General features: G+C 38.0%; 1 long non-coding RNA gene across 1 annotated transcript; it reads right to left on the bottom strand.

Annotated features, from left to right (window-relative positions):
- Positions 1 to 405: 405 nt before the first annotated feature.
- Positions 406 to 13688, bottom strand: LOC134728776 (uncharacterized). Its single transcript, XR_010109575.1, has 3 exons — positions 13593 to 13688; positions 12729 to 12796; positions 406 to 4513 (listed from the first exon to the last, which is right to left on the bottom strand). It is a non-coding gene; the product is annotated as an uncharacterized LOC134728776 (long non-coding RNA).
- Between the last annotated feature and the right edge of the window lie 323 nt (positions 13689 to 14011).

Below are 14011 nucleotides of genomic sequence, written 5' to 3'. Positions count from 1 at the left end.
AATTTTTAAAGGCTGTCTCACATGGACACTTAATCATGTAAAAAAGTTATTGCCATAAGCAGCAGGGGTGTTTTCTAAATAAAATGTTTTTAATGAATTCTGTAATGCTTCCAATTTGCAAATACAATTGTAATTATCCTAGGGTGAATTCTAATTTAGAAGTCTTTCCTGGAACTAAGACTCAAAATTAAGTCATTAAATAAAACTTCACACCTTATACTCACCATTTTGATACTAGAAATTAATGATTAAAAATTTAGTACACTTAATTCATTAGGTTGTAATAAAGCACCCCATCTAACAGTGCCAAGCCACTTACATGGTCTTGCAGTAGTCACATAATTTAGAGATCTATTTAGCAGTTGAGAGGTTTAAATATTTCAATTAATAACAAGTGTGGAAAGATAGTACAGGTTTGATTTTTATTTGGAGATGAAATATCAGAAACAGTTAATGTAATTTCTGATGTGTCCACAAACTGACACTTCTTTTGCATCATAAATCACAAGTCAAAAATATGAGAAAACCAGGTTCTGGGGCCAAGATGGCTGACTAGAAGCAGCTAGTGTGTGCTGCTCTCATGGAAAGAAGGAAAAGTAACAAGTAACACTAGCTCTTCAACTAGAACATCCAGGTGGACACATTGGGATTCATCAAGGAAACAATGTTACCCACAGAGAACAGAGAAGAGCAAGATAGGACGACTGCCTACCTGGAACTGGCATGGAGCTAGAGGAGACCCCCACACTGTGGGGAAATGATGAGTGACTGAGTGACAGTCTGCAGGGACTCATACTTCTGCTACAGCCTTTACATCCCTGGGCTCAGGACATTCCCTGTGATTTCCCAACACAGGAGTCTCCACACCCACAGGAAGTGCTGTGGGGAGTCTGAGCAGACCAAGCCACACAGGCACAAGCAGAGTCGCAGGAGCCTTGGATTCTCCAGCACCCCAACACCAGTAGCTGCAGTTCTGGCAATGGGGGAGGCCAGGCTCCTTTGCAGGCTCCCAGGAAAGGGCCTGAATCTACAAGGCTGAGCAATGAGGGACTGCAGGCCTCACCTCCACTGCAACTCACAGGGCAGGATACAGCTCACTGGCCTGGGATGCTAACGAGGTTGCCCCAGCCCTGTTTGAGTTCTTGGGCTGGGAGCAGCTCTCCACTTCGCTGAGATGGAGGTCCCAGAGGAAGGGGCAGGCTGACATTTTTGCTGCTCTGCAACCCTCGGCCCTGTTGCCCTTAGGCTTGGGAGGGTACACAGTGATTGGAGACTAACATGGACCCCCAGCGATGTAACTCCACCTGACGGAAAAGCAGCCAGTTTTCCACGTGGGTCCCTGAACCCACTATTCCTCACAGGGCAGGGCCTCCCAACCTGGGACGCCAGCCATACTGGGCCTGGGCTCTTGAGCTGGTAGCAGCTCTGAACTTTCCTGGGACAGAGCTCTCAGAGGGAAAGGTAGGCCACCATTTTTGCTGCTCTGCAGCCCTCACTCCTATTGCCCTCAGGTTCAGGAGGAAATGCAATAATAATTAGGAAGTAACATTGGCCCCCAGCACAGCACAGCAGCCTTACAGAAAAGCAGCCAGACTGTTTTACACACAGGTCCTATCTCCACTAATCTTCATTGGGCAGTGCCTCTCAACCTGGGCTCCCAGCACAAACACCATAACCATGCCTGAACACTGCAGTGGGTGGTGGTTCTGCCTTTCTCTATGGAGGAAATCCCAGAGACAACCCACAGCTCTCTACCATTGCAAATGCAGTGGTACCATCCTTACTATCCCTTGAGCTGGGGAAAGCACAAAGGGCCTGGTTGCTATGCCAGGATATCTAGCATGCTGCAGCCACCATATGGAGAGGAATTCAGTCTCTATCCCCTGTGAGTCCCTACCCAGTCTTCAGCAGGTAGGAGCCTCAGCTTGGGACTACAGAACAGCCACCTCACCCAGAGCTGACCGTTCCACTGCTAGTGGCTCTGTGTTTCCCTAGGGGAGGGGCACCTAGCAGCAACTAAAAGCCCCTCTGCTACTGCTGCTGCAGTGGTACTGCCCTTGCTGCCCTCAGACTGGGGAAAGAACAAAGACTATAAGTGCTTTACCCAAAAGTTGCAGTTGCAGTTGCCCTAAGGAGAAGAAGAAGCCAGTCTGCCTCCTCCAAGAGCCTGCCCCATTTCCTTGGTACCCTGCTTGCCACCAGGCAGAGCTCCCCAGGCTCAGGCCCACAACTCAGCCTCCCCATCCCAGGCTAATTGCACCCATTGGTAGTGATTCTGCATTTCTGTGGAGTGGAGATCCAAGAAACAAGTGAAAGGCCTTCTGCCTCAGCTGCTGCCAAGGTAGCTTCTCCTCTTGCTTACAAGCTGGGGAAGGAAAATAAAGCCTAAAAAGCTGAGTTCACCCCAGGACAGTGGTGTACAGTTCGGGATTGCCAAGCCAAGATCTGCAGCCAGCACTCGAGTGGGAGAGGAGCCCACACTTTCCAGGCCCTGAGAGAAAGCAGGCTGCAATTGTGAGGAAATACAGAGGAGTCACATGGCTGAGCAAGAGACTATGTACAGTTCATTATGCTTAAGAACCATCTACTAGATCACAGCCCAAACTTCAACATCAAAATATTTTGCTAATATACCCCCTTGTGAAACCAAGAAGAAGAACTCAGCAACAACTAAAGACTTTGCACAAAGTCTCAGCCTTCTGAAAACATCAAGAAAAGAAGTCACCTCACTGTACACTGCAGTTAAAGGACCATCAGCTCACACAATAACAAAGAACCCACACAGAAACTCTGCAATTCAAAAAGCCACAGTGTTTTCTTTCCCCCATATGACTACACTAATTCCCCAGAAAGCCTTCTTAACCAGGCTGAAATGGCTGAAATGACAAAAATATATTTCAGAATATGGATAAGAATGAAGATCATCAAGATTCAGCAGAAAGTTGAAACCCAATCCAAGGAATCTAAAGATTACAATAAAATGATACAGGAACTAAAAGATAAAATGGTTGGTATAAGAAAGAACCAAACTGACCTGATAGAGCTGAAAAACACACAACAAGAATTTCATAATGCAATTGCTAGTATTAACGACAGAATAGACCAAGCTGAGGAAAGAATCTCAGCACTTGAAGACAGGTTCTCCAAACTAACACAGTCAGATAAAAATAAAAAAGAATAAAAAAGAATGAACAAAACCTCCAAGAAATACGGGATTATGTAAAGAGAACAAATCTATGTCTCATTTGAATCCTTGAAAGAGAGGGAGAGAAAGTAAGCAACTTGGAAAACATGTTTAAGGATATCATCCATGAAAATTCTCCCAACCTAGAGGCCAACATTCAAATCAGGAAATGCAGAGAACCCCAACAAGATACTACAAAAGAAAACCATCAGGCACAAAATCATCAGATTCTCCAAGGTCGAAATGTATTGGGGGAACCAGCCCCCAATATTTCAACATAGTTTCTTTTCTATTTTCCCTAAGTGTCAGCTGGTCTAAGAAATAAAGGGAAAGAGTACAAAAGAGAGAAATTTTACAGCTAGGTGTCTGGGGGAGACATCACATGTCGGCAGGTTCCGTGATGCCCCTTCAGCCACAAAACCAGCAAGTTTTTATTATGGATTTCAAAAGGGGAGGGGTGTACGAATAGGGTGTGGGTCACAGAGATCACATGCTTCAAGGGCAATAAAATATCACAAGGCAGATGGGGGCAGAGTGAGATCACATGATCAGGGCAAAATTAGAATTGCTGAGGAAGTCTCATGTCCCACTGGGCACACATTGTCATTGATAATATCTTTTCAGAAGATAGGGTTTGAGAGCAGACAACCAGTCTGACTAAAATTCACCAGTCTGGATTTCCTAATCCTAGCAAGCCTGGGGGCGCTGCAGGAGACCAGGGCATGTTTCATCCCTATCTACAACTGCATAAGGCAGACATTCCCAGAGCGGCCATTTTAGAGGCCTCCCCCCGGGAATGCATTCTTTTCCCAGGGTTGTTAATTATTAATATTCCTTACTGGGGAAAGAATTCAGCAATATTTCTCTTACCCGTTTTCGACAATAAGAGAAATATGACTTGGTCCTGCCCGGCTCCCAGGCAGTCAGACCTAATGGTTATTTCCCTTGTTCCCTGAAAATCGTTGTTATCCTGTTCCTTTTCTAGATGCCCAGATTTCATACTGTTCAAAAACATATGCTTTACAAACAATTTGTGCAGATAGCGCAATCATCACAGGGTCCTGAGGGACATACATCTTCAGCTTACAAAGATGATGGGATTAAGAGATTAAAGTAAAGACAGGCATAGGAAATTATAAGCATGTTGACTGGGGAAGTGATAAATGTCCATGAAATCTTCACAATTTATGTTCAGAGAGTGCAGTAAAGACAGGTGTAAGAAATTATAAAAGTATTAATTTGGGGAACTAATAAATGTCCATGAAATCTTCACAATTTGTTCTTCTGCCACAGCTTCATTAAGTCCCTCTGTTCAGGGTCCCTGACTTCCTGCAACAGAAATGAAAGAAGAAAAGTTAAAAGCAGCTAGAGAAAAGGGGCAGGTTACCTACAAAGGAAACCTCCTCAGGCTAACATTGGAAATTTCAGCACAAACTCTACAAAACAGAAGACATTTAGGGCCTGTATTCAGCATTCTTAAAGAAAAGAATTTTCCACCAAGAATTTTATATCTAGCCAAACTAAGTTTCAGTAGTGAACAAGAAATAAAATCTCTTTTAGATATAAAAATACTAAGGGAATATGTTACCAATGTATCTGCATTGTGAGAGGTCCTGAAAATAAAGCAAAAAATGGAAAGGAAAGATTATTAGCAGCCACTACAAAAACACACATAAGTACATAGACTATTGACACTATAAGGCAACCAAACAAACAAGTCTGCATAATAACCAGCTAACAATAGGATGACAGGAACAAGTCTGAACATATCAATGTTAACATTGAGCGTAAATAGGCTAAATGCCCCAATTAAAAGGCATAGAATGGCAAGCTAAATAAATATGCAAGAACCAAAGGTATGCTATATTCAAGAGACCCATCTCACATGCAATGACACCCATAGGCTCAAAGTAAAGGGAAGGAGAAAAATCAACCAAGCAAATGGAAAACAGAAAACAGCAGGGGTTGTATTCTAATTTAAGACAAGACAGACTTCAAATCAAAACAAAGAAAGAAAGACAAAGAACGGCATTACATAATGGTAAAGAGTTCAATTCAATAAGAAGAGCTAACTGTCCTAAATATATATGCACCCAATACAGGAGCACCAAGATTTATAAAGCAAGTTCTTAGAGAACTACAAAGAGACTTCAATTTTCACACAATAATAGTGGAAGATTTCAAAACCCCACTGACAGTATTAGACAGATCATCAAGGAACAAAAATAACAAAGATATTCAGGACCTGAACTCTACACTTGACCAAATGGACCTATTAGGCATCTGCAGAACTCTCCACCCAAAACAATGAAATATACATTCTTATCTGCACATGGAACATGATCTAAAAGTGACCACAAAATCACACATAAAACAATTCTCAGCAAAATCATAAAAAGAGGAAATCATACCAACCACACTCTTGTACCACAGCACAATCAAAATAGAAATCAATACGAAGTAACTTGCTCAAAACCATAGAACTACATGTAAATTAAACAACCTGTTCTTGAATGACCTTTGGGTAAACAATGAAATTGAAGCAGAAATCAAGAAATTCTTTGAAACTAATGAGAGCAAAGATAAAACATAACAGAATCTTTGGGACATAGCTAAAGCTATGTTAAAAGGAAAGTTTATAGTGCTAAATACCCACATCAGAAAGTCAGAAAGATCTCAAATTAACAACCAAACATCACACCAAGAGGAACTAGCGAAACAAGAGGAAACCGACCTGAAAGCCAATGGAAGACAAGAAATAACCACAATCGGAGCTGAACTGAAGGAAATGGAGACATGAAATCTGTACAAAACATTAACAGATCCAAGAGTTGGTTTTTGAAAAGAATAAATAAGATAGATAGATGACTAGCTGGACTAATAATGACATAGAGAAGATCCAAATAAACACAAACAGAAATGGCAGTACCACTGACCCCACAGAAATATAAAAAACCCTCAGAGACTGCTATAAACATCACTATGTAGCTGAGCATGGTGGCTCACCTGTAATCCCAGCAATTTGGGAGGTCAAGGTGGGTGGATCACCTGAGGTCAGGAGTTCAAGACCAGCCTGGCCAATGTGGCGAAACCCCATCTCTACAAAAAATACAAAAAAATGAGCAGGGCTGAGGCAAGAGAATTACTTGAACCCAGGAGGCAGAGGTTGCAGTGAGCTGAGGTTATTGCACCATGGCACTCCTGCCTGGGAGACAAGAGCTTAACTCCGTTTCAAAAAAAAAAAAAAGCTAGGAAACCTAGAAGAAATGGATAAATTCCTGGAAACACACAAGCTGCCAAGATTGAACCAGGAAGAAATTAAATCCCTGATCAGACCCAGAATGAGATCTGAAATTGAATCAGTAATAAAAGTCTACCAACCAGAAAAAACCCAGACCAGATAGATTCACAGCTGAATTCTACAGATATACAAAGAAAAGCCAGTACCATTCCTATAGAAACTATTTTTTTAAATTGAGGAGAAGGGGCTCCAGCTTAACTCATTCTATGACACCAGTATCATCCTGATACAAACCTGGTAGAGACACAACAAAAAAAGAAAACTTAAGGCCAATATCTATGATTAACATGAATTTAAAAATCTTCAACAAAACATTAATAAACCAAATTCAGCAGCACATCAAAAAGCTAATCCATGATAAAGTAGGCTTTATCATGGATTGGGATGCAAGTTTGGTTCAACATAAGCAAATCAATAAATGTGATTCATCACACAAACAGAACTAAAAACAAAAACCATGATTATCTCCACAGATTCAAAAAAGGCTTTCAATAAAATTCAGCATCGCTTTATGTTAAAAACCCTCAACAAACTAGGCATGGAAGAAACATACTTCAAAATAATAAGAGTCATCCATGACTAACCCACAGCCAACATCATACCGAATGCACAAAAGCTGGAAGCACTCTCCTTGAAAACCAGAACAGGAAAAGCATGCTCTCTCTCACCACTCCTATTCAACATAGTATTGGAAACCCTGGCCAGAGCAATCAGGCAAGAGAAAGAAATAAAAGGCATTCAAATAAGAAGAGAGGAAGTCAAACTATCCCTGTTTGCAGACAATATGATTTTATACCTAGACAACCTCATAGTCTCTTCCCAAAAACTCCTAGGTCTGATAAACAACTTCACCAAAGTCTTAGGATACAAAATTAATGTAGAAAAATCAGTAGCATTCCTATATATCAATAACATCCAAGCTGAGAGCCAAATTAGTAGCCCAATCAAATTCACAATAGCCACAGAAAGAAAAAATTACCTAAGAATATAGCTAACCAGAGAGGTAAAAGATCTCTACAATAAGAATAACAAAACAGTGCTCAAAAAATCAGAGATGATACAAACAAAAAACATTCCATGCTCATGGACAGGAAGAATCAATACTGTTAAAGTGGCCATACTGCCTAAAGCAATTTAGAGATTCAATGTTATTCCTATCAAACTACCAATGACATTCTTCACAGAACTAGAAAAAAAATCTATTTAAAAATATATATATAATCATAAAGGAGCTCAAATAGCTAAGGCAATCCTAACTAAGCAAAAAGAATAAAGCTGGAGGCATCATGTTACCCAACTTCTAACTACACTACAGGCTACAGTAACCAAAACAGCATGATATGGGTACGAAAACAGACCCACAGACCAATGTAACAAAATACAGCACCCAAAAATAATGCCACACACCTACAACTGTCTGATCTTTGACAAAGTCAACAAAAACAAGCAATAGAGAAATAATTCCCTATTCAATAAATGGTGTTGGAATAATTGGCTAGCCATATGCAGAAGATTGAAACTGGATCTCTTCTTTACATCATCTACAAAAATCAACTCAAGATGGATTAAATACTTAAATATGCAATCTAAAACTATAAAAAGTCTGGAAGATAACCTAAGAAATACCATTATGGAGATAGGAATGGGCAAAGATACCCATGAAGATGCCAAAAGCCATTTCAACATAGCAAAAATTGACAAGTGGTACCTAATTTAATGGAGCTTCTGCAAAGCAAAAGAAACTATCAATAGAGTAAACAGGCAACCTACAGAAGGGGAGAATGTATTTCCAGGTATGCATCTGACAAAGTTCTAATATCCAGAATCTATACGGAACTTAAACAAATTTACAAGAAAGAAACAACCTCATTAAAAATTGGACAAAGGACATGAACATACCCTTTTCAAAGGAAGACATACACATAGCCAACAAGCATATGAAAAAATGCTTAACGTCACTTATCATTAGACAATTGCAAATCAAAACCACAATGAGATACCATTTCACACCAGTTATAATGGGTATTATTAAAAAGTCAAAAAAACAGATGCTGGTGAAGTTGCAGAGAAAAGGGAATGCTTACACACTACTGGTGGGAATGTAATTAGTTCAGCCATTGTGGAAAGCAGCATGGTGATTTTTCTTAGAATTCAAAGCATAGTTACCACTCGACTCAGCAATCTCATTATTGGGTATATACCCAAAGGAAAATAGATTATACCAAAAAGACACACACACTCGTATGTTCATTGTAGCACTATTCACAATAGCAAAGACATGGAATCAACCTAAATGCCCAGTAGTGGTAGACTAGATAAGTGGTACATATACATCATGGAATACTATGCAGTCATAAAAAAGAATGAGATCATGTCATTTGCAAGAACATGTATTGGGCTGGAGGGCATTATCTTTTTTTTTTTCTTTTTCTGAGATGGAGTCTTGCTCTGTCACCCAGGCTGGAGTGCAGTGGCACGATCTCAGCTCACTGCAAGCTCCACATCCCAGGTTCACGCCATTCTTCTGCCTCAGCCTCCTGAGTAGCTGGGACTACAGGCGCCCGCCACCACACCCGGCTAATTTTTTAAATATTTTTTTAGTAGAGTTGGGGTTTTACCATGTTAGCCAAGGTGGTCTCCATCTCCTGACCTTGGGATCCGCCCGCCTTGGCCTCCCAAAGTGCTGAAGGGTGGTTATCTTAAGTCAGCTAACACAGAAACAGACAACCACATACCACATGTTCTCAGAAGTTGGAGCTCAACTTTGAAGCTAAACACATGAACACAAAGAAGGAAACAACAGATACCAGGGCCTACTTGAGGGAGGGAGTAGAAAGAGGATCAAAAAACTACCTATCAGATATTATACTTGTTACCTAGATGGCGGAAAAAATCTGGAAAAAACACCAACCCCTCATGAGATGTAATTTACCTTCATAACAAACCTGCACTTGCACCCATTAACCTAAAATAAAGGTTAAAAAAATGGGAAAACCGGCCAGGCGTGGTAGCTCACACCTGTAATCCCAGCACTTTGGGAGGCCGAGGCGGGCAGATCACGAGGTCAGGAGATCAAGACCATCCTGGCTAACACGGTGAAACCCCGTCTCTACTAAAAAATACAAAAAATTAGCTGGGCGTGGAGGTGGGCGCCTGTAGTCCCACAGGAGGCTGAGGCAGGAGAATGGCGTGAATCCGGGAGGAGGAGCTTGCAGTGAGCCGAGGCTGCGCCACTGCACTCCAGCCTGGGCGACAGAGCGAGACTCCCTCTCAAAAAATAAGAAAAAATAAAAAAATTGAAAAATGGTAAAACATTAGAAAAATATATGCTGTCCTCCATTATAAAACCTAATTCATAGGTTTTATAAATTATTGTGTCATGACAATGAAGTATTATAGAAAATTTTCCCTATTTCTTCTTAGGAGTTTTTAAATAACTAAAAGAAAATCAATGTTACTAACCATCACAGTTTAAAATTATTATACAATATATAAGATAAAGCAGGCAAAGCTAACTCTTTTTTTAAAAAAGACCCTTAAATGGTTTATTGGTTCTTGAAATTTAGCCTACACTCATTTAACAGGTATTTTTTCTTTGCTGACTATCTAATACTTTTTGAATATTAAAATATTACTTAACATTTATGAAGCAATAATTTACTCATTGGATTTGCCTCAATTTTAACCACATATTAGTAAAGCTGACAATAAAACAAGTGTTGCTTTTTACCTGATTTTTAAAAAATTGCCCTTGTAATTTCATTACAAGAAGATCAGATTAACATAATGGAGGCAATAACTACTCTGGTCTGGGATACATTTGCTTGTTTCAGTGGTAAGGAGTGTTCAAACGTTATAGAACTGCACTTCTACATTTGTAGAGATTTTTCTGTCTCTAAATCTCAGGGATAAATTATTTTTCAACTTTTTGAAGTTCTTACGACTCATCAATAGCAAGAGTGATTGTCCCCTAGGTAAAATATAAATTTTTAAAAGTACTTACTACATGTAAAATAAGTAATTTAGATAATTTTATTTTTAACTTTTGTTACTTTGTGTATTGACTCAGCTATGAAAAATCAAAATTCACAGTAACTACTGAGAAATAATATATTCTTGCTTTAAGGACAATTCTTATTTTGTAAGTCAGTCTCACATGATTATTGTTTTTGTTTTGTTTAAATTCTTTTCCTGCATTTGTTATTGTATTATAATAATTTGCCTTAACAATGAGACCATACTCATGTCTACATATTTTCACAGGTAGAAAATCTGTGTAAAATGTCTGTGTACTTTTTATCATGATGACTTATTTTTTTACAATCATTAATATTTAGCCTGTAATTGATCACAACTAAACTATACATAAGAATATATTTACTGTGGAGCATTCCCCTTCAAAAATAAATATCACGTGTTTCAATTTCTTGGTGGTGTAGCCCATTAAAGCATATGATTCTTAATTCTTTATTGTATTCAACAATACAGCATTTATGCTAGATAAGGTTTCTTTATGTCACAGACCATCTTGTGAGATTGTTACTTCACCCCACAGGACAATGTCATGCAAAAAAAATGTTAAAACTATGTAAATAGTTATTAGTGAGAAAGATCAGCTGCAGTATTTTAAAGGGTTGAAGTGATATCTTTGCTTATAGGAAAACATTACAAATAATTTTGGATTTACAAATAAATTATTATGGTGCCACTTTCTCTGTACTAATCACAATACATAAACCATTTTCATCATTGAATCCTCATCATTGGTAGGCTTAACACTAAACACAATTAAAGACAAACATCTCACTAAGTATGGGTTAACATTGCTTGGTTCTTTTGGACTTCAATAATAACCTCTCTGTGCCAAACTGAAAAAAAAATGCCAAGTTATTTCTTATCTAACCTTAGTTATTGACATTGCCGGGACTCACCAGAAAAACTCTAGGATGAAAGTGCACTAAGGTGTTGGAATAGAATATAACTTGGAAACATGCTCTTTTATGTGTGGAGCTGAGCAATTGTCATGATTAACCATATGCAAAAGCAGAACATCTGCAAAATCAGAGGCTTGAACTTTATAAATCCATGAGAGTCTGGTTTCCTTATTGTAGATTCCAGACCAGTCTTTAGAATTAAGATTGTGTGGTTTGGGATTCTGTTCTTGAATGTCCTAGCATCATTTTCCAGTGAGTATAGTATGATGTGGTCACTTATGAATTTAGTCAATTAAATCATAGGTATTTTCCAATATTGACCAAAGGAATAATTTGTACTTGACATCTAAGTCTCCATTTGTCTCATTGATCTCCATCCATATAATAAAAATAACGCAGTACAATTGCAGTTGAGTTTACTGTTATCAACAGCACTCTCCTTATGGTTTGTGCAGATCAAATAAGTTGTATTTACTAAGATTTAATTTATGTCTCTTCTCCAAATCTGCCACTCTCTGGTCTTGTCCTCACCCAATTTTATGGAAGAAGCATTCCCCAGGCATTAAGTGATGTCATTGAAAAAAACACAGCCACCAGCAGTACCCAGTACGTGTAATGCAGGCCATCGCCTCCTGGGATTGCCCTGAGGCCCCAACTGCTTCTTCTCCTTTCTAATGCCATTGGTCATTATCAGGACTCCAGGTGATCCACATGATCCCATGTGATCATGGGCCACTTTTGCAACATGAAAGCAACAAATAAGAGCATGCAGACAGGGTTTTTATTGTAATGCAGGTTAAAAGAACAGATTAAATTCATAGTTTCAGATAAAAATGAGTAAAAGGAAGAGAAAAGGCATAAGTGAAACACCTATCCCCACAAAAAAAGAGCAGAAATTTTATATACTTGATAAAATGGGAAATAAAAACCTCATTCTGTGTTTGCAATGAAAATAACTTGGCTGAAAAAGTACAGTGTGATCATTTGCAGCCTAATTTCAAGTTCATTCTACTGTTTTCATTTCAACCAGATTTCATAGTAAAATAATATAAAATTTATCAGAATTGTTCAGTTTAAACTAATAAATGGTCAAAAAAGAACCATTATGAAAAGAAGATGGACATCATTAAAATTGAATCCTTTAACATTTCGTATTCATTCTGCTTTAAAAAGCAGAAGTTTTCTTTTTTCTTTTTTGTATATTTTTAATAGATTGTTGAAATATGTTTTCTGAGAGTATTCAAGAGCAAACAGAATCAGGAAAAAAAGGTTAGAGGTAACATAAACTTTAGAATTTAAGTATACTTACACAAGTTAAGCATTAGGAAAGTCAAGAGTTGGTTAAGGGCCACTAATTTCTAGCATAGAGATTTAAGTCTGTCAAGAAAAGAAAATTTGTGAAGAGTGGTTTTAAAGGAAACAAATACGATTGAAGATCTTTAATAATCTAGAAAATGAGCCCAACTCTACCAGTGCTTAACTGTGAGAAAACAGAGCTTACATGCATTACTTTTCGTTCAATGAACTCACTATCACAATTTTCCATTCCTAGTATGAAAAAGATAAATTAGTGAAGTGTTAAGATAAAATTTTAATGTAGTTTATTTTTTATATGTAAATAAAGGAGACCTGCCATAGTCATAATCATTCATTCATACGTTTCCCAGATTGTCTGTCTTCTGCATTATTTAATATAAAAGAACTGAAGTATTAAACACTAAAATTGACACTGTATTACTGACATTCAGGTTTCTTACTTTTTTTTTTTTGCATGTCAAGTCAAATTTCTGTCAAATTTCAAGTCAAATTTTCCAATGCTACCAATCTTTGCTGGGAAAGAAAATCCCATCTTCCAGAAATCACTGTCCTTCATTGGCTCATGTCCAGTGTCTTGAAAACCGTTGTTTCATATTTCTTTGCTAGTTTTATGGTTGTTTCAGGTAGAAGGAGTGAATATGGTTTCTATCACACCACTTGGCCAAAAGTAAAAGTCTATGCAAAAAGCTTTGTTGTTTTACAAAGTGAAATAACAGAATAACAATAGGCTGAATGTAAAAACAGTGATTTAGTAAAATATCTTGTTGCACAGCAAGTTCTGAGAACTTTTAATCTTCTAACAATAAAAAACAAAGCCAAACCCATTGTCGAAGAAAATTGATTGGCAATTGCTCACCCAAAATACTGATGATAGATACATCCATAACCTCTGAACTGAAAGACAGGTGCCTCCAACAGCATACATGATAGATAGACATTCAGTGAATTCCTGCTGGAGAAAAAGAAATAGACTGAGGTGTTAAAAAACTGCTTTATGCCAATTTCTCCATTTTGCTGAGAAAAGAAAAAGTTTAGATATATGGGTTACATCTGGAATGTCATTTTCATTTATTTTATTAAACACATATTTTTAGATATAGTTTTGAACTTTTTAATATAAAATTCATTATGAAACATACTTTAATATGCAAAATGCAAGGTAAAGATTAAGCAATTTCCTAAATTTTCAGAAACAAAAAACTGTCAATGTTTTATTTCCTTCTAACCTTTTTCAATGCATACTTTTTTAAAATTTTTAGTAATTGGGCTTACAAA

This window comes from Pan paniscus, chromosome 13 (assembly GCF_029289425.2).
Source record: "Pan paniscus chromosome 13, NHGRI_mPanPan1-v2.0_pri, whole genome shotgun sequence".
NCBI classification, from domain to species: Eukaryota; Metazoa; Chordata; class Mammalia; order Primates; family Hominidae; genus Pan; species Pan paniscus.
The sequence above is the reverse complement of the archived record's forward strand: the minus strand, read 5'-3'. Positions and strand labels throughout refer to the sequence as shown.